Source organism: Cebus imitator, unplaced genomic scaffold (genome assembly GCF_001604975.1).
Source record: "Cebus imitator isolate Cc_AM_T3 unplaced genomic scaffold, Cebus_imitator-1.0 Scaffold157, whole genome shotgun sequence".
NCBI classification, from domain to species: Eukaryota; Metazoa; Chordata; class Mammalia; order Primates; family Cebidae; genus Cebus; species Cebus imitator.
In genome coordinates this window covers 244421-271989 of record NW_016107472.1, presented here as the reverse complement: position 1 = coordinate 271989, position 27569 = coordinate 244421, and the positions used below count along the sequence as shown (strand labels likewise).

General features: G+C 37.0%; 1 protein-coding gene across 38 annotated transcripts in view; it reads left to right on the top strand.

The window, feature by feature from the left end:
* ZBTB20 (zinc finger and BTB domain containing 20) overlaps positions 1-27569 on the top strand; it is an 812433-nt gene that overhangs the window by 689761 nt on the left and 95103 nt on the right. For 2 of the 38 annotated variants that reach the window (XM_037743883.1, XM_037743881.1), the window contains exon 1: positions 26-3910. The exons of 35 other annotated variants lie outside the window; for them this stretch is intronic. The gene's annotated coding sequence lies outside the window, so the exon portion shown is untranslated. Of the gene's footprint in view, positions 1-25; positions 26897-27569 lie in introns of those variants that run through there. One more of the 38 variants, XM_017543541.2, reaches the window with a different exon arrangement.

Genomic DNA, 27569 nt, shown 5'->3' with positions numbered 1-27569 from the left:
GTTCTTTACAAAGGGTTGGGGGGGGGGGAGGAGTGAGCTTAATGTCTGATATATGTTTTTCTATTTTTATTAGTTTTTTGCCTAAAAAGAAAGAGACAGGAACAGAACATTCACTCCATAAAGACACAAAGACATTCAAAAGAAATCCAGTTATCTTTTCTCCCCATCATCCCTATATATATATGTACATGAAAAAATTAAAAAGAAAAAGACTAATTAAGTTGCATATGTTGCTCTTTTCTCCTCTTTTAATCTTTCCAAATCCAACTGTTCTTATGCTCACTTTATGCTATTTTTTTTTCTACTCACAATAAAAGTTGTTCAGGATGCATCTTCTCTTATCATCTCTTTACCCTTTCTGGGTCGCCAAAATCTTGTGGAAGAAAGAACAAAAGTCCATCAAATAATCAATTTGGTGACTAGATCGTCTACTTTTGCCACTTGGGTAAAAAGTTAATTATGGAATTTGGTTTCCCAAAATACCAGTGGGGTACATCAGTTCATTCGATCTCACAAGTTTTTGCATCCATCTGTTTAAAAGGTACCACTTGTGTCACTTGTCAGTTATTAAGAAAAGGTAGTAAGGGAGCAGATATTTGTATTTTATTTTTGTTTCTAATTATGTAAATGACAAAACCCCCAGAGAGATTACTTGCCCCAACTATGATACACTAGTTCAAGCAAATATAGTCTAGATGGAGATTTTGTCTACGATTCTGATTGCCACGTAGCTTTGTGTTCTCCATTTGAATTTTTGCCTGTGCGTGTATATTTTTACCATGAATTTGTGTTGTAGCAAACATTCCAGAATGCTTATCATTTTCAAATTAATGCTCCAACAAAAGAAAAAAATCAGATGTGAGCTGTATATGCAAAATGTAGTAAACAATTTTATCTTTTATATATGCCGTACATTTATATCTTTATGCTAATATCCTGGGATGATAAACCTAAGATAATGTTTTCCTTCTAAAAGTTCTCCTCTTAATGCATTTATATGTTGATTGTCACTTAGAAATCTTTTTAAGGTACATAATAGACACAAAACTAAACAAGGGGAGCAATTCTCAAGCTCTACAAAAATCCTTAAATATATATTATGTATAGTTCCTAACTACACATAACTGTTTTGCTAAGTGGAAAACAGCTACAACAGTTGTTTCAAGGATCAGAAACTCTTTTCTTTTTTTCTTTTCTATTAACTGAAAATAAAACCTATTCATATCCCTGAGGAGGGAAAATGTAGGGGAAAATATAGATATATACATTTTCCATAATTATAGAATGCATTTATGTAACTGCTTCTTAAGGCTGTAATAAGTATCAGGGCAGAGTGTGATGCTTCATCAAAAAACCCTCCTGGCTGGTAGGTGTGAGTGCCTTATGTTTGAAGTAACTTGATAACGAGTCTTTTCGGGAAACCTTACTATGTATGTGTTGCTTCAGTAATGATCCTCAGAGAAAAAACAAGTACTAGGTGGCCAGTGTTAGCACTTGAACTCGCTGAAAGATATTAGAACTAGGGGAACTTTTGGCAAATCCAGAATTTTCCAGGGTAACTCACTTCTTACAGTTACATGTTTTCTTTAGGAAAATTCTTGAATTGCTTTCAGACTTTTCTGTATTTTTGTAGAATTTTTTAATGCTTCTAATAGTGCTTAAGGAGAAAAATACTTTTAAAAAGAATGTCATCCAAATAAGAGAAACCCGGTCTTTAAAAAGTTTTATATTGAAGGCAAGAGTTGTTTTTTGTTTTTTTCCTTTTTGCTTGTGTTTTATTTTTCCCCCTGGATTCTTTTGTTGCTATGGGCTGTTGTCCCTGCATTTTTTATTTTTCATTTGGTCCCCCTCCTTTTTTTCTTTTTTCTTTTTGGTCTGTTTTTGATGTGGCCAAGGGGGTCTTTGAAAAGGGCAGAGGGACTAGGATAAGAGGCTGTTACTGAAAGCTGCACTAGCTCTTCTTGATCCCAACTCAGGCAGCTCCTATCAGCTAGTTGTGCCGCCAAGAGTACAGTGACAGGTGATAGCTGTCATTCTGGGATTCTTCGTGGATCTGACCTGAGAGTAACACATTCACAGTTGAGGAGAAAAGGGAAAAAAAATAGAGGAGGAGGAAAGAAAAGCTCTTTGAGCTGGAATACACTGGCCCTTTCTTCCTGTAGGCAATCCGCTCCAGTTCTTGGCGACGTGTCCTGCACTATCAGATATCATATGACTTTTTATTTAGATTCCTTTTCGGAGAATGGCCTGTTAGGACTCTGTTTGTTTTCTTTTATTGAATTTCCTTCTCCCCTCACCCACTAGTTTTGTGTATCTGTGTGTGTCAGAGCATGTGTGCACGCATGCATATGTGTGTGCAATTTTTATCTTTGTTTTTGTTCTGTTGATCTGATGCTTTATTTAAAGACAAAGCTTTAATTATTTCAGTATACTGGTTTAACTATTTGCCATAAAGAAACCTCATTCTAGGCTTTTTGGGGGGTCCATTTTTAAACACGTCCATTAACACATGAGGCTGGAGATCCTAAATGCTTGCTGGTCTGCCTTTGGCCCATTCCCTCACCTTAATTTAACCCTCCCCTTCATCAGCATGCACAGCAGCATAAGTTAGGAAACACCTGTGCTGAGTTCAGAGCGAAATAAAAGTAGAAGCAACTTCTTCAAATTTGCACTGCTAGTTTCACTTTAATAAACTTTTTTTTAATCGTTGATTTTTTTTTTATTATTATTTTTTGGCACCCTCTGTTGAGCTTGAAAGCATCAGAGATAGTGAACGATGTGTCTGTGGAGCTTTTGTGAGGCCAGCTGAGCACCCTTGGAAAGTAGAGCAGGAGCTGAAATTCATTCAGAGACTTAAGAATTAAGTAAGAGATTTAAATAAGATCTGTGAGATCTACGAGCTGTTCAGGGTTTGGTGATAGATGGTAAATGGAATGCTTAGGGATATTCAGGGAGGAGAAAGAAATTTCCAACCAGGAATGAAACAGGCATTTCTACTGCCATTCATACTTTAAAAACCTTATTTAATCAAATTTTTATTTTATATATCTCAAAATTTTAAAGGTGTGATTGCCTTATTCTCCATGCTTACTATGAAAAACAGATGAATTGTGTTGATATTATTACTGAGTTTCTCCTAAATTTTTGTTGTATTTCTTTTTCAGTTTTAAAGAGTTTTGATTTTAGTTAGCAAAAGAAAAATAAAACTTCTCCAAGTATGCATATGGTTGTATACACATTATTCTTATCTATACATAATATATCCTGTTTGTATCAGGATATATTTTTGTATAGTTACATGCAGGATTGCCTTGAGGGTTCAGATGACCATTATATTCTTTAAACCCATAGTTTTTAGTTTCTTGTTACCTTCTGTAAAATTATTTTTTACAGACCTTAAATTTGTAATGCTTTATCATAGCCAGAGGTGAATTTTGTTGAAACTTGGAGAAAAATTTATTCCACCCCTTTAAGCGTACCCAAAAGGGAAGAGAGAACTATTTTTCGTTCAACAAAAAATTTTAAAAGCCTTTTTTCCTTCAGCGGAAAACTCCAAAACAGCTTTGTCTCAGAATGTTAAACTTGGCATGGATAAAAAATGTGAGTTTTGCTTTGTTTGAGGAAATTTGTTTTTGAAACAACAATGTTATAAATATTTTTAAATTGCCTGCTGAGCATGCGCTGTATCTGACTTTATTCATAGTTTTAAACACACACCAAAGTGCAGTCTTCTGAATGGCCACAGGTAAGGCTGTTGATTTGTATGATCTTTCGCAGAGGCACCTTCTGTGAGTCTACTCAGTTTTCCAGAAGGGAAAAAAGCAAGAGCTGAGTTTAGACCTGGACACCTTTCTAAATATCATAGAGCAAAAGTAAATTGTCCCATTAAGGCTTGCACATTATACTTAGGGTAAGTACTGTTCAACTTTCCTTTTTTATAGGAGTTGCCTGCCTTTAACTTTTCAGCTTAATAGTAGCAGAGTAAATTAAGAAAAAAAAAATTAACTCAATGAGGTATTTCACTGAAATAGAAAATTTGCAGATTTTAAAGGGTATCTATTGTGTGTAAATTTTGGGATACGAGAATTTGCCAGTGAAATGATAGCAGCTCTGTGCTTACAGAGCAAAGATGTGCTAGTCTGAACATGCCTGTTCTCATCTGGAATCGAAAGCTAAATCTAGGTGGGCCTGTAATAAGACCAGAAAAGGAACACATGTATCTTTTGTGCAACCTTTTTTTTTTTTTTTTTTAAGCTAGGTTTCCAAAGGGAATGACAAAGAAGCAGGTTCTCCTCTTGCTTAATAAGTAGTCATGCTTAGGCTCTGGAGATATGTATTTCCAGTTGTTTTAGTTGTTTTGTTTTGTTTTGTTTTGTTGTTGTCATCACTATCGAAGATTATTTTTTTCCTGTCAGTGATTATTAACACTTTCCATTTTTCAGAATGCTTATCTCCATTAACTCTATTTGATGTTTCCTCACTTGGTTACCTTTCTCAAGTCTGCGATGACCCTCTCAGGCTTTGCAATTCTTATCGATTCTTACCAGAATATCCTTACTCATTAGCTGTTTTGTTATAGTTATGGTGGAGATAATCTTGTTTTCAGGCCTTTATAACTCTCCAAACAAATTACCTTTTGAGGTGAAATTTCTCATAGTTATCTTTGACACAGAACTGAACTTGTCTTGAAAAGGCTTGAAGAAAATCCAATTAGCCGTTTTTTGAGAACTGAATATTCTATAAATGCAAATGAATTATTTTACAAAATACTTATTGATGTGCAATGCTTTTCTAATCTGTTTTTCTTTTCGTGCCTTAAAACAGAACCTGAGAATTAAATGTGTTAAAAAGAAAGAAAGAAATCTGCCAGGTTAATGCTGATATTTTAAATACCCAATTTAAAATAATTCAAAGTTTGAATTTGTTTGCAACATATCACCTTTCAATATCAGTCAGTAATACCTAATACCTGTGTAGGTGTGTATACACACACACACACACACACACACACACACACAGGGAAACATGAATCCACTTTACACTTACATTAATTCTACTCTAACCTTCAAGAGAAAAAATTAGCCGTACTGTAAAACTTTTGTTAATTCATTATATTTTATTTTTCTGTAATAAAAAATTCACTTAACTATTGCTTTCATCCAATTATATGTACATATATATACTTAACACCTATTTATATTCAAATAATTTATCTTAATTGATAAAATATTTTTGTAAGTCTTATACACTGCTGAATTTTATGCAGCTATGTGAACGTTTAAGTTTTTTTCTGATAATTTGCTTTGTTCCGAATCTGTTAGTGTGTTAGAAGTTTTTCCTTTCCCAATCTAGAAAGAGTATGTCCATCTCTTCCTGTATATGAAATCTGTACGTCTTCAGTATTCTGAAGATACTTTTTAACCTGCAATCTCTTGGAAAGCTTTCAAACAAGTGGTAGAAGTAATCTTTACTTTGCTTCTCCTTGATCCATCCATTTGCCTTCACGGTACCATCCATCACCACCAGCAACCCTGAAAAAAACATCAATAATAAATATGATATGATAATTTTTCTGATCACAGAATCAGGAAATACCAAGGAAAATTGTGGCATATGTAGGAAAATGCTAAGAGCTTCTCCAGTAAGATCCGCTGTTTTTATACATTTTTTTTCCTCTTGAATTTTGTTTGTGACTTTTTTGGCTTGCTGAAGCACATCGCCATAATCTTACGAAGCCACAGCAAATTCCCAATGCCACAACAATACTGTGCAGCCAAGGAGAGGCCAGAAGAGCTGATCCTGGGTGGCTTCAGGCTTCCTAGCAATGGTGCAAGGCAGGAGGAGTAAGTAGGCTACTCTTCTTTTCACTTCTTACCTAGGCTGCCCAACCTGCCAGGCAGAGATTTTCTTTCTGTAGCTTTCTCTTCAACTGTCTGAGGCATTTCCTTAAACAATCAATGACTTTCTACTTCTAAGAGATGGTTCGTATAGCAAAGCATCCATTTTTATTTTATATTGCAACATGGAAAACTTTGAAAATTTGAAAGGGGCTCAGGGTATCTGAGAAATATCAAAAATGGCATTAGGCTCAAAGCTGTTTCTTGTGGTTGCTCAGGTCTGTAACTTTTCTGTTCTCTCCACAATCTCTAAGTGGTTGAAAGTAGTGAATGGGATAACTATAGGGTACACACTATGATCTAACTGATTCAGTAGATGGAGCTCTTCTCCTTAAGTCTGTATTTAAATTAACGTCCCACTCTAGTTTGTGGGGCTCTCTCTTTTAAGGTGTATCATGCTACACACATAAAATTGAGCCCTGCATAGCCAGAGAAGAGATTTCCTGGCAGTTTTCGAAATAGCATTCGTTGTGAAATGCAAAACAGTGCAGGGGAGCACTAGGGTGGAGTGGAAAGGGAAATGGAGTTTACCTATCTAAATTTTTCCCTGTGTTTGTTGATATTCTTAAGTGTGAAGTTAAATCCTGGAAGTTATTGTAGAATACACTCATTCATTAGCTGTTTTGCAAATGTAGAAAAATATATTGCACATGCAGGATTTTGGCGTTATTCATTGCAAATCTTCCAAGCTATCTGAACTGTGCAGATCTCCTTTCATTTGACTCTGCAAAAGAATCTTAATACTGTAATGCAGTTTTTTCATCTAATTAGCCTAGAGAACCTGAATAAAATGTTACAAGTTCTGAATTGTGAAAGCACAGTGTAGGGGAAAGCAGGTGTGTTAGTAAGGGGCCTTTGTGGAAGCCAAATATTTTCAGCAATAACTGAAAATAGATTTCCAATATCTATTTTAATGAGGGAAAATATTCTTGTTTATTTCTTTTTAAATTAATTGAAATGAATAATTGCCACAAAATTTTTGTCAGTGTTACACTGTTTTCAGTACGAATAGAGTAAGTTTGATCATGTCTCTTCCTGGTACCAAGTGGAGAAATATATGTACACTGTATTTAATAAATTATCTTCCTTAGTGGAATGTCTTCTCACAGATTGGAGATATTACAGAATATCTCTTGTTAAATCTTGATAAGATCATTTGGCCAAAGTAGAACTGGTCTTGGCTTTAGTACCAAAAGAAATAGCGTTTTTAAAAGACTTGGATTTCCTTTGCATACCACGTGTCTGAGTTTGATACGGTCCAGGAAAATAGAGAGGATGAGACGAAATTATTCCTAAGCAGCCGCCGTAGGCCAAACACTGAAACAGTGCCAACCTGGACCAATCAGGCCGGCTTCTCAGAAGATACATGCTTTTGTCAAACACTTACATGAAGAAAGAGAGAGAGGAAGTTCGTGAAACTGTGTTCATGTGAATATTCTTCACTAATTTCAATAAAGTCCATGGTAATAAATTCAGTGATTTTTATTCTTTTGTAAAGCAGAATATCTGAGTTTTCCTGGGCAGTTAAGGATCTCTAAATGTGGTACTATGACATCTTTTGAACAAAACTATCCTTTCGAATTTAAGCAAGTGAAAAACTTCTCACAGAGAGCAAAGAGTAAAATTGATGGAAACTCAGAATCAATTCCAAACCCATTTCTGGCATGATGAGAATAACATTTGTGCTGTGTTTAAAGTAGTTTAAAACAAGAAAATGATAAAATGATCAATATACTTAAAGCCAAAAATAACCAGGGGAGAACAATCTGTAATCCATTCCCAGTCCTGAAACCCTGCACTATTTATTGAACATGAAAATAAACAACTGTATCTTTTATAAGGTGGCACTGTAAGCCTTATAACATATAAACAGCAATGAAGAGATACCAAGCTTTCAACCCTTTATTTAAGCTATGTTTTTAGAATTTAGCCAGATAAAAATTCCTGGACTTAAACTATCGTACATTTATTTATTTGTACATACCATGACCATAAAAAGAACAAAAGTTAAGGAATATATAGATTGTCACAGTGAACTACGTTGCCACTTTACAGTTTATGTACTCTGTTTATTTTAAAAAGAAAAAAAGATTTTAACTACAGCAAATGAATATTTTAGGTTAGAAATTCAGTTAATTGCTCAATGTGGAACACATTTAATATTTCTTTAAAAATGCCTTGACTCTTGACTAATTTATTAAATTCAACACATACATAAATATAAACCATACATATTTTATACTTATTATTTTAATGGATTGCTTTAAAAGAGTAACTTGACACTAATAAATTTTGAACCTGTGGATTCAAGGTCAGTGAAATGTTGCTGTCCAAGTTTACAAAAATCTCTCTAGACTTAAGATTTTGCCCAATAAATTATTTTCTTACCAATTTTTCAGAGTAACTTGACTAGGTATGTATTTATTGATCAGATAAAATAAAATTATCCATCTAAATTTTTTAAATTCTAGCTGAAGAAATTAAAATGACAACAGATTGCATAGGCACACAATTTCATTGAACTGAGGTGCTGTAGGAATGATGATAATTCTAATGAGCACTGTGACAAATGCAACTACAATGAAGCATGTTTGATTACATCAGTAAAAGTGAACTCAGTGGGCAAGGTCAGAAGGGTGAGACATAGAAGCCATGACAGAGTGGGGGCTAATGGTTAAAGTTATGAAAGATATTTAAAGCCTATAGCTGGGTACAAAATTAACAGATATGGAAAAGAAGAGTCAATCAATTCTAAAAATAGACAGTACTTTTTCCTATAGGATATAATTAACTGTAGGATTTACTGTTGCAGGGATTTATAACATCATAAGCTTTGGTTGTCCAGTGTGATAGTAGTTGTAAAGAGCTGTTATGCACATCTGCTTAAAGATTTATATAAGTGTAATTGTTATAGCGACTTGTTATGCTATTGTTTGAAGTTGAAAAGCTCTGCTTTAAGTGTCGACAAAGCAAATGTCAGCATCATAGAATCATAATCACTATATCTTGGAGCTGAAGGAGTTTTAGATATCTCAATATGTGTGAACAGGCTAACCAACTCTCCAGAAAGGAATATTGGAATATCTCGTCAAGGACTATGCAGAATTTGAAAATACATATATATTACAATGGTTTATGTTTGGAAAATAAAATTTAACGAAAAGTTTAACAAAATAGAGAACATAAAGCTCTATAAAATTATCTGGACTAATGGTACTGTATATTGCATTCTCTGAACCAGATATTTTAAATATGGAAGAGCAGCAGGTTCTACATTAAAACAAGGTTTTATTTTTATGAAAAGAATTGGTGAGGGGGGGTGTCCAATAGATTAAGAAACGATATTCAGGCTTAAATTACTCATTTTCCCATTAAGAAAACTTAAACACAGTGAAGAGATCAAATGTATTAAGATGAGCAAGGCAAAACTGAGACCAGATCTCAAGTTTTTAACTCACATTTTCTTGCTTTACTCCTTTGCCAAAAGGCTGACCACTAAAACTAACGTATAAAAATAAAAAGTAGATGATATCCCACTTTGAAGAAGTGAAAGAAACCAGACTCTCAGGGTTCCTATTTCTATGCCAGTAACCTCACCTCAGATGTGGCAGAGACAAATATATGTGATGAGGATAAGGCATTCTGAGGAGTGAAAGAAAATGCACCCAGATGCATGTACTCCCTAGAGACTCTGGAATTAACATTGCTGCCCAGACCTCCATAGCCTTGTATCTCACTTTTTTCTCTCCCTCGATCCCCACCAAAAAATAAATAAGAAGAAAAGAAAACTTTTGAGAAATTGTAGTCAGAAGATCTTTTGGAAAGAAGTATTTCTTCCTAGAAATCTTTCTATACAGATTGGTATGTTTTACTGTCTCATCAAAATATGAGTTCTAATTGGACATTGATGATTCAACAGGTTTATGAACATTACAAACTGGGCTAATCCTTGTTTCCTAAGCATACACCACATTTTCTCATCCATGTTCCTTTTCCCCTAGTATTCCCAAATAGAAGCACATTCTGCCTCCTTTATTTCTGCAATACTTTGTATCTTTTAATGACCCTTGTCATATTCCATTTTATATGTTAGCCATTTATGTATTTATTTGTAATGTAAGGAGCAGGTCTACATACTTTTGGGCAATGTACTTAATTTTACTAGGTCTCACTTTCCACAACTGTAAGGAGATACATGATATCTGAGATATTGTAAGAATTTCATGAAGTGTAGTGTATGTATAAAGTGCTTAGCACAATGACTAGCACCAGGTTATCACTCATCATTGTTGTTATTGTTACTGCTATTACTTATTAATGTTCCTGTGCCTCTGGTTCTTTCCCATTTATATGCTTCTTGAGGTCTTAGATTGACCTGATTCATTATCTCCTCATGCAATGAACACAATGATTTTTACGTAACAGAAACCTAATAAAAATACATTGAATCTTTTTATAAAAGTCCATATTGGACCTATTATTTCCCTAAAAAGATCCTTAAATTCCGTCCTGGAGGTTTGAAATAGTGGTGGTCATGGCCAGTCCCTGACCCATGTACATTGTAAAATACAACAGTGTTGCGTGCTGTGGACTGTCAGAGCCACGTGATTTTTCAGGTTCCCCACAGATCCCCAACTGCTTAAGACTGCTCTTTGCAGCATCCCCAGGAGTGTCAGCTTGTATTTCTGGTTCATGTGATTAATGAGCTTGTTATACCTCTGTCTGTAGCCTAAACTAGAAACTTTCACTTTGGAGAGTGGGTCAAGATATCGAATTTAATTTTGGTTGCATCTGTTATAAGCCAATTGTGTATTCATTACATTTATAGATTCCCTCTTCAGCCATATATTTTCATGGCTGTTGAGAGCACCTGAATCTGTGTTGAATGTCCTTAGATTTTACTTTGGAGACCTGAAAATGAGACAGTGAGATCTTTTTGATAGCTAGCTGTCATCCTTGGCATTTTCTTCCCTTTAGCATCTAATCTGGTCTAAATTTGAAGAAGGGGGCAATTACAGCATTTTTATCTAGCTTGAATATGGCATGGTAATACTATATTAATGAGGTCAATGGTAAGTGCAGTTCATCTACACATTTGTTTTTCCAGACATGCAAACACATTCTGTGGAAATAGAAAATGTCTAAAAAATGGAAATGACAGAATAACTTGAGACATGTAAGGGTAGAGATATAGCATTACATGTATGGATTTAGCTGTTTAGCAGAACAACATACAAAGTAGACTCTGAGTGTGTATGGATCTTGCCAGTCCTTCAAGGTTTCAATGAATAGCAAGAAAACGAAAAGAGGTAGATCACGTGAACATGGCAGAGGGGAGACTGACAGCAGGGTGTGCTCAAGTCAGGAGGAATGTTGCATTTTAATAAGCCAGAAGTTTCATTTCTTTGAGAATGAGCTGGTATTTGTGAGGGGAACAAGGTCACATTAGTAGAACTGGTAATTCAATAAAGGTTTTGACTTTGCCAGAGTAATGGTGTTGGCATCAAGAGAAGAAAGTTTTGCAGATTTCTGTGTGTGCACTTGCTGTTACTGGTGTTCCTGGTGGGTGGCTGAATCATCCTGATGGCATTCAACAGGAACCAGCTGCCGAGAATATTAAAATGCAAGCATTTATTCCTCTAGAGAGACAGTAGCATCTGCAAAGTTTTCCTATCTTGATAGTACAGATAATCCCAGGGAGCATTCTCTAGTAGTTTTCACTCTCTATTCATTTATACATTTTCTTTTTATCATTAGCATTAGTATCTCAAGTTCTAAATGAAGAGCAGAGTGCCTGAGTTCTGAGGCCACAACAGGCTGTAGAGACAGATAGTTAACACTTGGCTAAGAACTTGGTATTGCCTCTTGAGCTTTACCTTGTATTGTTATCTCAAAGAGGGAAACTGACATTTCTCTCCCTTGGCCTGTCTTCACAGCAAAGAGTCATCCATACTCCTAGTCTTCAGCGAGCCCCATCAGTGTAAATCCTGCCCCCAGCAACCCCCACAAAACACAGCTTTGGAGCTTTTCACTTTACTTATAAAATTTGTAAATGTGTTGCTTTCCTTGTATGTTTTTTATTTGTTTGTTTGCTTTATTTTGTTTTGTTGTTGGTGTTCTTTTTTGTTTTGGTTTTGGTTTGGATTTTTTGAGCTACCATCAACAGTTAGGGGAAAGGGAGTTACATAAAGAAGATTTGGACTCAGTAATCTACCAGGTCTCTCCGTCTCTAATATTTATGAATAATGTATTGAACTGATGGAAAAAATGTTGAATATGTTCATTATGAGTTATATTCACCAGTGTGTTGCCTAGAATATAAAAGAGCAAAGCAGTTGCTGCGTAGCTGGTTCCTTACAATAAATGTAGTGGTACAACAGAGCTCTGTATCCCTTCCCATTCCACCGCGCATCGTCCCCAAACACACGCTTTACATGTCTGAGTGGCACCTGCAGACGGGGAGCCTGATGGGATGACAGCCAGCCAAGGTTCTGATGGGTACAGGGACATTCATAGTGCAGTGGGTCTTAAACAGAATCAGCATTGATGAAAGTTTTGATAGTGCAGTTTCCTTTAGGAGAAATCACCGAAGCCAGTGTCACGTAGCAAACATTACTCAAGTGCTATCCTGCTGCAGGGGTTACAGCTCCTATCAGAAGAAATGAAACTTAGAATTTTGCACCTGATTTTTAAAAAAACAGCATGAATAACTAATTTGTCGGCAATGTTACATTTTGACATAAGTGAGCCAGAGTGGCAGAAAATTCAGAACTATTTATTACATTTAGCTTCAGAATTCATTATATGCTTGTCTCTGTTGGTTCTTCTTCATAATTATGTTTTGTTTAAAATTTATTTAAATAGAATTGTATTTTCTAAGAATTTACCAGATAACATTGGGAAACAGTAACCAAAAGCATGACAAGAGGCGACAAATCTTTTTAGTCACACAAATAATCAAAAAAAGAGATAATAAAGAGTTAAAATAATAGCAAAATAGTTTTTCTCTAGCCAAAAAACAGTGAGGCCCATTATTTATCAAACATGTCACCATAAGTGATATGTAAATATATGCCAAAATAGAGAAAGACCATCTAAGGTCAGGGACTCAGAGAGGACAGCTCTAATGTAGAGAATAGTTCCAACTTAAAGCAGTTCAACAGGAAGGTGCACAGAAAGCTCTGGCTTTTGTCTGAAATCCAAGAAGAATAGCAGGTTGTTGATGAGCAGGTTCTGCCCCCAAAAAGCCCTTCCTTCCCGTGGTATCACTTCAGAGCCTTTGGACTAGCTCTTGTGAGAGAAGGGTCCAAGACATCACTCGTACCATTATCAACTTCATAGTGACATTAATTCAAGTAAACTGTCCCAGCATTATCTATCCTTTTGCCTTTCAGAAATGAGTGGGTTTTTCCCCCTCTTTGCTCTCTGTAGGAGCTGAAACCCATCAAAGCCCATGAAGAACGAGTGTGAATTTAGAGCAACCGCACTTATCAATAGTTTATAGTAATCTCAGAGAAGCAGAGAGAAGAAGCAAATAAGAGGGAATGAGAGAAACAGTGAATTTTTTCTTCAGGAAAATTACATTACCCATTATTTAGATCAAGGCTCTCAAAAACAATAAAGGATACCCAATTCCAAAGCGGTACAATGTAAGAGCAGATGTGGCAGGATTTTTTCCCCAGCACCACCCTTCCTTACAGGACAAATAGCTTAACCTATCTGTGTAATAGTGTATTTGTCAAATAAATAGAAAACCATCTATCCTCATCTACTTCACAGCAGTATTGCTAAGGCTGATTGTGCACACATATATTAATGTATATATTATAGCTATCTATTTACAGCAGGGGAGAATGATTTTAAAATAAATGAATTAGAGTTTTATGTGTGCATCTGTTGTGAAGGTCAGTCACTTTAAAAAAAAAAAAAAGTAAGACCTTCTTTGCTAATTACCATTTGTTAAAACACTTGAAAATGATGACTGAGCCTATGTCACCTCTGAAATGGAAGGCTTTTGAATTCCAAGCATGATTGTAGAGATTCAAACACATTTCCATCTACTTATGGACCCTAATGGCCTTATTCAGAGCAGTACAAACCTATTAAGCCAAATAAAACATTCACTTTGCCAATAGATATCTTTTTTAAAATCCTAAATCAAGAATATAGCAATTGGTCTAGTGTCAAAGTATAATTCTGGCTGTAGGAGTAAACTGTTCTCTATATTAGATATTTTTCTTTAATGAGACAAAGATATATAAAGAATAAGCTTCAATCTGTACAAACATCCTAAGCATCTGCCCAAGCTACTGATCTGTCCCCTCGAGAAGTAGGCTAAGTGTATCTAAAGTCCCTAAGATCATTGGAAAAGAGGCCACATTAATTTCACTTTGGACTGCTGTTATTCTTTTGATGTTGGTCTGAGCCCCTTAAAGCCCTTTCTTCATGCAGACCTCAGTGGAATGATAATGTCATGAACAGGGCAGGTGAAGATAAATAAGTGTGATTTTTTAGACATGATGTTACCCTCTAATAGCTTTTCCCCAGGCCCATTCCAAGCATCCAGGAAAGAGAGACTTTGCTTCCATGGGGAGTGAAGTCATAGCTTCAACTTAGCATAATAAGAAAAGGAGCAAGCATACTGTAAGTGAAATCAGTGAGTTTCTGCTGGGCTATGACCAGATTCTCCTGTTTCCTCTATTTTTTTCTCAAACTGAAAAGAGTTATTGTGGTAATTCACCTGCACTTCTGAACCTGTGTGCATATCCCCAAGACTTACTCAAGGTAAAGCCAGAAAGACATTAAGAGCAGACTTTCATCCAGGGGACTCCGCTTCTCTTTAGTGACTTCTGCTTGTTTGGTTGTTGTTTTTAAATAAATTTGTGTTTTTAGAAAATATGTTTCAATTCCCAGACATTGATATCCTGGGCATCCTAAGGTTGTGACAGAAGCACGGATTAGTGACTGTGACAAATGTCGCAGAAGCCAGTGCAGTTGCAATCTATCAAATATGTTGGCAGACCCCAGAATTTTCTGATCCTTGTTGCAGAATTCAGTTGTGTCCTTACCGTAGGGAGACAGGGTTAACTGAGAGTTTTGAGAGTCGTGGTACATGCTTTTCCATTTGGGTCTTGGTAGGTCTGGGACTGGAATACCTTGGTAAAAACAATAACTAGAACGAGGGCCAGCTTCATGGGTGTACAACCTGTGCAGTTGCACAAGGTCATATGTTTGGACGGACCCTATGCCTGGCTTAATGTACTGTTGCTGTCCTGAAATTCTTAACAATTTTTGAATAAAAAGCCCTACATTTTTTTATTTTGCTGTGAGCTCCACAAGTTATAGAGCTGGTCTTGCCTAGAATTTATCTTTCCCTAGCATACCAAATTGAAGGTATCGGTCATGTCTCCTCTTACTGAAAATGATCCCTTTTTCAATTCCTCAAAAGTTAATTCCTCCATTAAACTCTTTGAAGATTTCTGTCCACAAAATGTGATGTGGTTCAGAAGAACTCATCTCTCCTTCTTTCCTCCAAGCCCCTTGAGACGATTATGATTAAGGTGATCTTGTTTTTTAATCAGAAACTCTATAACTGTCTCAGCCAAGTTTTTTTTGTTTTTTTTTTGGTTTTGTTTTTTTGGCAAGAACTGAATACTTAGGAGAAATAGTTGTATCATAATGGTGAGTTGTATCATTTGTTTTGGTTACTACAAATAGTTGTATCAAAACTTTGAGTATCAAAATTTTCACCTTTATTGGATCATTAAAATAGGCTTCAGTCATTAAATTGAGATTATAAAGTGAGCACCTAACATTAAGATTATCTTAGCCTAGGTACCTCCCAATCATCATGTGATCCAACGCATCTGTGTATGCTAAAAACAAGCTGATCTCTCAGCCCTGGCCCTGCGTCTCTCAGACCCCCACCATTGCCACTGCTTACTCTGTCTTTTATGGCCTTCCCCTCATCTTCCCTTCTGAATTCACCTCAGATCAGCACTTTTATTCTTCTTACTCAACACACAACTGGCATTAGCAGGAGGCAGTTCCTCTCTTCAGTTTACATATAGCATCTATGGAGAATATTATTGTGGAGTTTTGTACATACACACTAATACCTGCCACCACATTGATGAGTATGAATTACAGACCCCAGAAATGGATAGGCCTGTCTACAGTGACAGCTTGTTATGACCAAGCATTAATTCAAAAAATGTAGGCCTCCTGACTCCTAGTCAGGTATGCTTTGGATAACTCAAGGGGTCTTCAACTTTCCTGAAAGGTAGATTCCACATAACTGGCTCCTAAACCTGTTTTCAAGCACCCATCAGTTAAAGGAGGAGGAGAAGAAAATAAATAAATATATATATATATATATATATATATATATATATATATATATGTTGTAGGAGCTGAGAAAAGAGTGCTGTGTGACAAGGAGCCTGACTGGCCACCTTAAGCTCTAGTTAGCCTCTTCAAGCCTATAAAATACTTCCTATTACTAATAATATCTTCAGGACTGTTGGATCTAGAGAGATGCTCACCTAACACAAAGCCTAACTCACTTGGAAGCTGAGGAAGGGATGGCTTCTTCTATCTCTTCCTCCTCCTTCTTCCTCATCCTTACTTTCACACATTTTTTTCTCCCTCCTCTAGGAAAGGAAGGAAAGCAGGAGGGATCTGATGGAGAGAGTCTTTGTAAGTTTAAATTATAAGACATTAAGCTACCCTCACCTCAGTCAAGTAGGCTGTAGTTTGCTGACCTCCTATTGAGCAACAGCACACCCACGGAGCAACAGAAGAGCCAAAGGCATTTTTGATAAACCATGACATCTCTCCAGGGATTATTTGTAGTGGTTTACCAGCTGCAAACAAGGCCCTGGCCAAAATCAAAGAGACTGGTTCTTTTCAGTCCTTGTTACCCACTTCATCTTCTCCTTTGCCAGCAGAGCCTAAGGTCCTTGTGTTAGTTAATCTGATTCCTTCCTTCAGCTTCCCTTTTCCAAAATTATCCCTATCCCTCCCTCCAGCTCCAGTTCAAAGCTGCTTTGCACTGAGATAACTCTCTTGGAGTTGAAGTGGTTACAGCATGGAGGCATGAATGGCCTAACGCCTTTATGGCCTGTTTGCATCTCAGAAGTGCTGGGAAACCTTTTTTAACAAGGGGACTTTTCTTCTTGCAGGCTCAGAATCTGCCATGTTCCCAGTGTAGCTATACTCACTCCAACCCTTTCTTTTCTTTTTTTTTTTTTTTTAAGAGTTGGAGTCTGACTCAGTCACCCAGCCTGGAGTATAATGCCACAGCCATGGCTCACTGCAGCTTCAAACTCCTGTCCTTGCATTATCTTTAGTCACACATGTGATGTGAACTCAGAAAAGCAAACTTTCTTCCTGGGGGAAAGAGAGGGAGGGAATATAGGTTTACATAGTGAATAAACCCCAGTGTGATAGCAAAAGGCCTCTCTTACGAAAATATGGCACAATATTACTTTTTTTTATATATGAAAATAAGTTTCTATCTTGGATAGCCAGGCCCTAACAAGTAACATTATAAGAGTACTATAAACAAATTTAAAACCCAAATGTTTTGTGGTAAGTGAGGGCTTCTACCTCCTGTGAACTCTGGACATTTTGCAAATTTGAATAATCAGTCATCTTGAGTCTCCTCTGTTTTTAGAGTATTGAGGCTCAGATAGGACACAGATTTTCTTCTAGGTCACCAAACTCAACAGCAGAGCTGAGTTTGGGGCCCTCAGGCCTCTAGGGAAATCTAGCTGTTCTGTCTGATCGTTAGGGGAACTCCTAAGATCACCTCCATGCACCCCAGCCAGCTTTTCTTTCTTCTGGTTGTTTATCTGTAACAGTTGTTGCTCCTGCAATCGTAGAAAAAAAATATTAGCACAAGAATCAAAGGGAGGCTATAGAGCATTAGAGGAATATTAGCAACTATTGAAAAGACATTTGACCTATTTCTGTAGTTATCAATTTAATAGTGTTTGTTGCCAGGAAATGCCCTGATGGCGGGGTGGGCAGTTGGATTGCACCAGCAGTCTGTTCTCAGAGGCCCTCCAGTTACAGGAGGTGGTAATTCTAGTTAATAAAAGGGTAAACTTCAAACACATTTTAACCAAATCAAATTGTAGTGGGAAATATCATATTACTGATGTTCAAGCTGACTCGCAGCTGGTAACGTTAGTCAGTATATAGCCCCCAAATTCTGACTTTTCAGCCTTTTCAGATGAGTTCCTGGCAGTGAGAGAGTTCCCCAGGCACATTGTTATGTAGGAATAGGAGATTTTTAACTAACATAGGAGCTAGCATAAATGAAGAATTTTTTTATTCTCGTTAGACTTTTTATAAGATTGTCAGATATTCAAATAATATGTAACCAAGCCAAACTTCAGGTTGATAGGAAATCTAGAGCCAGGAGTTTTAATTTTTTTTGTTGTTTTGTTTTTTTCTGTGACATGTTGGCAAATGATAAAAGCAATTCACTCTGCTAACCAGAGATGCTGGGCAGAATTCCCCCAACACTGATTTCATGCCATGAAAAGCACATGAAGTCTGGCCTGGCAAGGCATGGTGAGGAGCACAGGCTTTGTGTCCTCCTGCTCCAATTTGAATTCTAGCTTAGTCCCTGCTGGCTGTGTGACCAGAAGACATTCACCTAACTTCTCTGAATCTTAGCATTCTCATACAAAAAAATGGGCAAAATATCAACCATTCATGTTTGGTATAAAGATCAAATGATGTAATATATGTAAAGAGATCCACGCATAAAGAAAAACAGTGCCAAACATGTACCAGGTGTTCAGAAGTGACCATTGTTATCTTCTTCCCTTTTGCTGCTATTGTGTGCAAGGTTTTTCTTAAAAATTTTTTCCCAATAAAATGCACAGCTTTTAATATGATAATAAAAGGAAACACTTCTGGATACTCCACAGACTAATCTAGTCAGTCTTCTTTGAGTGAATAGCTGTTTGCCACCTCCTTTTGTCCCAGTTAAGCTTAGACTTCCCGTTATTAGCCTCTTCCTGGATCATACATCCAAAAGGATATATGGGATACATGATAAATCAAATAGATAGCCCCCAGTGACACAGCCCTAAGTTGTATGAGCAGTGGTGAGACAAGGGATCATATCAGTAGCTAGAACCCTCCATCTGTCTTCCTTACGTGTCCTACTCCACCTCACTTCGAATCAGGAGAAATGCCAGACACCTTTCTGTGGGATTGCCTCCCACCTGGATTCTTTTCTAAACTTTTTCCATTGTGCCTGAGTCTCCGTTTTCACAGAGATTAATTCTGATTTGATTCGCCTATACTTTTGATGCTCTAAAACCTTTTTATTGTGGGCAGGTTGTCTCAAATACTGTATTTGAGGATGGAAAAAGAAAACATTGCCCAAATGTAAGCACCATTGAATCAAGGAAACAGTAGTTTTTCAATTGCATTATTTGAGGATCCAGACAACCTTGAATTCCTTACAAAAGCACATCAGTAAGGCTATCCTCTCTCTTAAAAAGGCACATACACACACACACACCAACTTCAGAAGGCTGCTTTTCATAAGGTAATCGACTAGAGTGTCCAAGAGGAATACAAAATGAAAAAGATGTTTCTGTAGGAAGAACCCAGACCTAGAAGCCGAGACATTCAAATTCTATTTTCCACAGCCATGGGAACTTTCTTCTTATATGGATCCCAGCATATCTGCCTCTCCCCAACTCCACTGTTACATCTAGAGAACATGGATTCCAACTCATACTCCTTAGGGGCTATCAGGAAATTTATTTGTTGCTGTTTTGAAAGACATTTTGACCCATACCAAGAGCATTTTGCACGGGCCAAGTATTTCCCTCATTTTGGAGGATGAAGCCCTGAATTGTACTTCCCATCACTCTGGAATGGGTAAAAGACTGAATTTTCACACTGGTATGGGAAGACAATGATGTTATTATAGTGCCAACTTCTAACAGGGTGTTAATAATCATCTAAAATATCTAGAACTACTACAGACCTGTTGACCTGGTCCGTCATTCAATTGACTTCCACTTTTATCCATGCACGTTTTTGGTAAACATTAATTATGAGAAAACCCAGTGTGAGAGGTGCTGTGGACACAGTGTGCACACCGCTCCCCTCACGTCCTAGCTAACCCTCCAGTCCCCTAATGTACATCGATTGTAAGTTGACTTAAAATTTAGTACAGATCCTTTTTCTCTGTGCATTGAGTCATTTTAGTTTTCTGTGCATTGAGTCATTGTAGTATGTCTAGAAAGAGATGGTTCTATAGCTAGGAGGATTTGCTTCTTCTGAACGGCTAAAGTACCTATTTGTGTCTCCTGTGGCACTGATTACATACTGTCTTATACTAGAGCATGTTTGTATGTCTCATTCCTCCTGCCACTGCATAGTAAGCTTAATAAATATAGAGACTGTACTTACACACAGTTATATCCTTCTTAACACCTAGAATATACCATCAGAAATAAAAGCTATAGTAGTAAATGTTGTGATTTTAATGAGTGTAATTAACAATGGCATGTGAGTTTTTGGAAAGAAATTACCTTTTCTGAATTCATAAATTTCTACCCAGAGGCACAGAGCATCACTCAGTTACATCAGAAAAGCTTAAGGATTTTTCTCCAGTTATTACGTAAATGTTTTATTCTTCCCCACTCTTGACATTTGCACATAGTAGGTTTTTAATAAATTATTATTGATGTATTAATTAAAAGTATAGAATAAAGTAGAGGTGTCCCACTTCTGTCTTTTAAAATTGTAATTTTGATTCTCATTTACTTCTTTATCTTCAGACCTTGTCTAGTCCTACAACACAGATATCCTGGGATTTCATTCCAAGTGGTTACTGAATTGAGCTTAGAAGTGGTCGTGACTTTTAATCTGGTTTCTTTATCAGTCTCCTTACAGGGCAGAAGGAAAATCAATTTTTTTTCTGTCTCCTCCTCTTCCTCATAGGACTATTATATAGTTGAAAAGGACCTATATCTATGTAAAAATATTTTAATTCCTAGAATAAATATAGTATCAGATTCATAATGTCAGATTGAGGAAGCTTTGGCATCCCAGCACACCAAATAGTTTTGTACACCCTATTTCAAGCTTATCCACAGACCAGAGGGGTGAGGAGTTTATTACTCTAAGTTGTTAGGTTAGGTTCATGTGATCTGTACCAGCTACATTAACTGTGACCTCAGTCCAAATGAGGTAGCTGATTTAATATGTCCTCTACAGCAACACAAAAGCTTCACTATTACTCTCCGACCTGATTAGATGCTAAATTTCATCCACACAAAATGATCTGAAACCAGTCACCTTGGTGTTAGGTCACAGGAAGTGATAGCAAAGAATTCCAAAATAAATGCATTATTCCAGTTTTCCTTTGGTTCTTCCTCAAAGTCTGTCTCACAGCAGACTCGGAGAGCCAGTCCCTCCTCAGCTAGACATTCTGTTGAGTCATGTTTACTGTCCCCCTCAGAAAGGTTCCAAAAGCAAATGCAAGAGGTTGCCGAATGCAGGGACATGTGGCGTGCATGCTACTGAAGTGAGAGGCATAGCACACACCTGCTTTTTGGCTGTGGCAGGCCATCTTGACTGTGCCATGCCACAAGTTAGCATTTTGGATGAGCAATTGCCATTCTGTTGTTTTCTTCTCAACACATGGTGTTCAAAAACAGTTAAAAGAAAACTGTACCCATTTGCTCATCCCAGAAATCTAAAATTTCAAAGAAGCATGCCAAATTAATTTTCACATAATATTTTCCAAGCTTTTTCTTTGCACTGAGAAATGATATTTCACTTTTTGAACTCTTAGTGTCCTGGCCTGAGGTAAATGGGTACAGTTTCTCTTTAAATGGCATTAAACATATCAAAGCAGGATTATATCTGTCACCGTCTTTTTTTTTTTTTTTCTAATGGAATCAAAATCCTTCAGGGAGTGTCCCAAATCCACATTAATGTCTTTGAGTGCTAATGTTTCCACTGGGACTTTTACATTAGCAAAATAGAAGTGTGTGGTTTTCCCCCTCCTCTCTCTGCTGTCTGTATAAGAAAGAGACAACTACCCATCCGTTATTCTCCATGGCCTTCAGCTAACCCACGTCAAGGTGGTAAAAGATGACTAGAGATTTTTGGTGCTCATGTTTTCTTTTCTACCCTTTCATTCTTTTGTGCCACTTGACTGGAAAGCTACTGTGAATGCTATTTCCAACATGGACAAATCTTTGGAATCCCAGCCATGAATCTTTGGAATCCCAGCATTTGGCCTGTTAAACAGACCAAACTGCAGCAGCCATCAATGCTGTTTTTACCCTTGGTTCTTACTGTGGAAAAATTAGACAAATACCCAGAACTTTAGGATCTCACTGTAGCTATTTTTGTCATTAATATTGGGATATCAGTCATGTGTCCTTTTTATTGCTGACACTTCCCGTCTACCTTAATCCCTCTTTTTTGTTCTTTAGCAAAGCAGTTCAAATGGTATTTTGTCAACTCTTGATTATCAAGTGTCAGTGGAAGACTACAATGTCATAGACAGAAAATAATTATAAATAACAAATAACTTTAACATAATGAATAATTAACGGTCATAGTACATTTAATCTTAGAATGCACCTTTTTCATGCATTTGAAAATGCTCTGGAAAATTACACAATTTCTTGAATAATTGTTTTTATACATAATGTAGAAGGGGCTAGAAGTCTCTGTAGTGTCCGTCTCTGATCCCCATCCAGAGTTTTTCTTCTTTTGGCACCATCCTACCTACTGAGGGCTTTGGCTCTAGAGCTGATAGAGAGAACCATCCGTGGAGAGCTGGGAGGTGTCTTGCTCTTGAAGCTCACTCTTTTCATCATTTCACTTTCTGGAGCACTCTGGAGAACTATACTACTTCCTTAGACCCTCTTCCTATCCTTCCTCCTTCTTTTTCTTCTATACTTCTTCCTGCTTTTTCTGTTTTTCCTTTTCTTTTCCTATCCCTTGTGAAACTAGTCGAGGAACGTGAACTGGGGTGTGTGTTTGTGTGGATGAAGTGGCGCAGGGAGGAGGGGACTCTCCAAATGCTCCAGCTTGCCATGAGGAGAGAAACTCCATGTTTTCATTTAAACAGCTTTCCCCACATCTATACCTTCATATATGAAAGAAAAATTCACTTGTTTTCCTTTCCACACTTTACAGAAAACAAGGTAAGTAGAGGCAGTGAGAATGCCAACCCTGGAGTTAAAATGAAGCAGACTATGTGCTCACCTTTAAATATTTCTAAAGATAAAACCCTGTCTACTGGCAATTAGGCCAGGTTTTTGTGGGTGTAGTGCATGATGTTTTCCTGGCATTGAAAGGGTTCGGGGGTATTTTTGTATGTTTTTAGCATTAATTGCATGATAACTTTGCAACATCAGGAAAATGGTCTTCTAAAATTTTTAAGAAATACATGAGTCATATGAATTTTCTACATTAATATTTTATTTGGTGGATCCAATGTTAGTTTGCTCATACTCGTATATTTAAACATCAAGGTGGCAGAAAATGTGTGTTTATATTTTAATTGATTCTGCACATAACTTAGCACCATATAGTAGATATTCATTAAAAAGATTGCCAGTGGCATTTATTGTTGTTTCATCTTTGGGTTTCTCTTTTCATAGGCTTATAGGCTTTGTAGATGGACGAACTGGAATTCAAATCGGGTGCCATGAATTACTTTCTAGCTTTGTGTGTCTGGTCAAAATACACTCTTGCTATTCCTCAGTTTCTTTACCAGAAGAAATGGAAGCATAATCTCTGCTCTGGAGGATGTTTATAAGGATTAAATGAGATAATTTCTGTAAAGAAACTAGTGTAGTACTGAAATATGGTAGGCACTCACATGTTATTTTTCTCCTTTCTTTTTTTTAAGAGAAATGCTTGGGTAATATGACCACTTCTTTGGGCTTAAGCTATTACTATTAGTGATTTTTCTCCATAACCACATTGCTTGAACTAATTGTGTTCATTAGGTTTTAGCTACTCAATTTTTGTTCATCTCAAAGGAAATCATTGTGCTTTGCCATATACTAAAATACAACTGTAAGGGAAATGACTTGGAGATTAAGTACAGTCACCCCTTGATATCCAATCAGCAAGGGCTTTGTTCCAGGATTGCCCATCCCACCCTGCCCCACCCCACCCCACAGATATGGAAATCAGCAAATGCTCAAGTCCCTAATATAAAATGGGATAATATTTTCATATAACCCATGGACATCCTTCCATGTACTTTAAATCATCTCTAAATTAACTTATAATACCTAATGCAACGTAAAGTCTATGTAAATAGCTATTACACTGCAGTGTTTTTTGTTCGTGTTGTTTTTCATTGTTGTGTCATTATTTTTTATTGGAGGGTTTTTTCCCCAAATTTTCAATTTGCAGATATAGAACCCATGGATACAGAAGGCTGGGGGCCAACTATAAGAGTGTTGGATCTGAAAAAAGCATGACTTAGCAAGGTTCTCTGCCTTATTCCTGGATTCATCCCCATCCTCAACCTCAGTACCCTCTCAGAGACTGGGCAGAAGGAAAGCAGCAGAGATCTCTGTTTCTGAGCCACTGTGTTAGGACATTGAATTTAGGATAGATTCTGAAGGGAAAAAAAATCCAAATGCACAGGACAGCTGAAATCCAATCGTTAGACTGGTACCAGAAACATTCCAGATTATTTCCAGTGTCGAACTAAAATATAATGCAAGGTTTATGCCTTCTCTCAAGATTCAAAATTAATGATTGTGATTTGTATTAATCCAATCGGAATTAGTTTGACTACTTATTTAAGAGGTTGTATTGTAGACGTAAAACAACTATATTGTTAACTCTTTTGAAACAGCACAAACTATATCTAATGTTACATTTTTTGCTTTTATAATACTTGCACATAGAGTTTAGTAAATGTTCGTTCACTGAACAAATGAATCTAGTCAATGAGTTCTTGACCATGATAGTGAAAATGCTACTGCACAGGGTCCTATTTTTACTACCCAGCAATATATTTTATACATACTCATCTATATTTATAGATCTGTCTCCCTCCCTGTATCCTTTTTGTGTATCTATACATAGATATATAATTATTTAAACAAAATGCCTTGAAAGACCCAATTCCACTGGATCCCTGAGAGCCCAAAATCTATCTGTAGATTCATTACTGCTAGAATTGCCAGCCACACAATTAGCCTCTATCGCCATTGGCAAGTCCTCACTTTTCTCATTTACAAAATGACTAAAAGATCTCTAAGGTAAGAAACACTTCCCACTCCCGAATTCGATTCTTTCTCTCTCGTGAGACATCACGTATCTTTTTGAGAGGTATCCTATTGTTTGAACTTGGCACACGTTTTTTTCCCTAATGCAAGAATCACAAAAGAAATAATTTGTGATTCTACTAGGGGGCTGGGGACTTGTACTTGTTTTTAAAACTCTTCAGGGCAACCACTGGATAGGTGTCTTTTCATTTCTGTTACTTTAACACTGGGACTCAACATGGTGGGGCCAGCCAGACCTCCAGAGGAGCCTGCCTGGTTTCTGTCATTCCCCCACCTGCCCAAAAAAAAAGACTGAAATCCACCCAGTTCCCCACTTCTGAGCACCTTCAGAGCACTTCCTCTTTAGTGCAGATGAGGCCTGTCCCTCCCAGTCTAGCTCCATAGATGCTTTTCTGGTGTGCTTCATGTTAATAACATAGTCTGCTTCCGTCAGCCTTACCATTTCCGGAGTGGGGTGTTTCTTGGTAGTTTGCATTTTTTTCTTTTAATACCTGCATATTTGATGTTGTGTCTGATAGAGTCTGATTGTCCCCATTGTGAAAGTGGTTTTTATGTCATTAATATGTTGATTTGGTTCATAAAAGTGAGAGTAAACTGCCAGTGTGGTATAGTACTTTGTTGGGGGGAAGGGGACTCTCTCTTTTATTTTCTCTTCTTTTTACAGAAAGAAAAAGGCCTCAAATTGTGCCTTTTGGATTATCTTGTTCTCTTTTTACATTTGAATTTCAAAATCCCCTTTAAATGAACAAATCTCAAGGTTTCCATACGACAACTGCCTTTGGGCGTGCCCCTCCCTCACCCCCATGACATTACGGCTGTGGGCACCTCTTCCTTTCAGCTCTCTGTGAATATTCTGTGTCCTTGGCCCTCTCCCAGAGTCACATTGACATTCAGACAACAACCTCTCCCTTAGTTGGTGCTCCTTGATTGCCAAAACCAGCACTCTGCCTCTATTGCTTTACCTCTGTAACAATTACTCTGCACGTTCCTGAAGAAAAATAAAGTTTTAACATTTAATTTCTTACACAATAAATTTTGATTAACACCCAGGTATTAGATGTTGATGAGTGCTGAGGGGAAGACCCAGACGGCAGACACCAAATCTTATTTTTGGAGACTATTTACAGTATAAATGTGTAGCACTTGGTGGTGGGCAACTCTTGCGCATTTGAATAAAAGAGGAACAGAGTTGTTGCCTCATGTGTGTCAGGACCTTCTCCTCTTTGGTCTGCAATGCAGTCCTGCTTTGGCTTAATTAATCCATTAAGCTTTATCTTAACCTTAGTCAGTAATGATCGAGGGGCTCACCGGAGCCATCTAGAATGGGAGAAATTAGATGGATAATGATTTTTGTGCTGATGATGTGTTCTGTCTTTTTATATAGTTGATCCCGTGAGGGACATATTTCTTTGGTGTATTCCTGCTGATGTTCTCAAGACAGATATATTACAGAGAAATAAATCAGACTGTGAGACTTTGCTAGTGTCTAATTCTTGGTGTGTAAATTTCGTGTTTTAAAATCAAAGCTGTTTTTAAAAATACAGTTTTATCAATATAATATTAAACAATCAGGAGAGTGAGAGAAATTTGGGAAACTCTCATTTTGGTATTATTTCTTATTACGTTCAGATGTTGCTGTGGAATATTTATGTTAATAGTCTTCTGATTCCTTCCTCCTCTGTGAGTAAACTGTTTAAGATGGTTCCTCCTCTTATCCAATTCAACAGGTATTTAGTGATACCTATCATGTGCATAGCAGTTGACAGTTCTCAAAAAGCATGAGACCTAAATGGCTTTATATATCTTAAAGTAACAAAAAAGGACATTTTAGTGTTTGTTTTTCATACCAATTTGAAATCAAGACTTAAAAGTTGCAATGCAATAATCAAACTGTATTAAATACCATATTTTTGCTGCCATCAAAACAGTTTATAAACTACAATATACAATTTAAAATACAGTATTTTTTCTGAAATGTGTGGAAACGTGGATGGAGTGGTTCTTACCTTGTTTTAGAGGGTTAACAGTTGGCTGGTAATCATCTTGGAAATCTCTCTGGCATAAGTGAGGTTTAAGTTATCATTTGAATGAAGGAAAGATATTCTTCAGTGCATGAGGGATTATTCCATAGATGCAGGCTTATGGGGGAAAAGTTCAGAGGTGGAGAGGGTGTATTCTCAGTGGAAAGAAGCCGGAAGACAAAAGTGACTTTCTTTGTGGATTAAGGTGAGCCTTAGTGGCACCAGGCGCTGACAGGTTAGACAAGCAAACCTACAGGAGGCTTTCAGTGCTGGGAGTCTGGAATTCGCAATTGATCTGAAGTAGGGTAGAAATCCACTGGAGGACTAAAGAG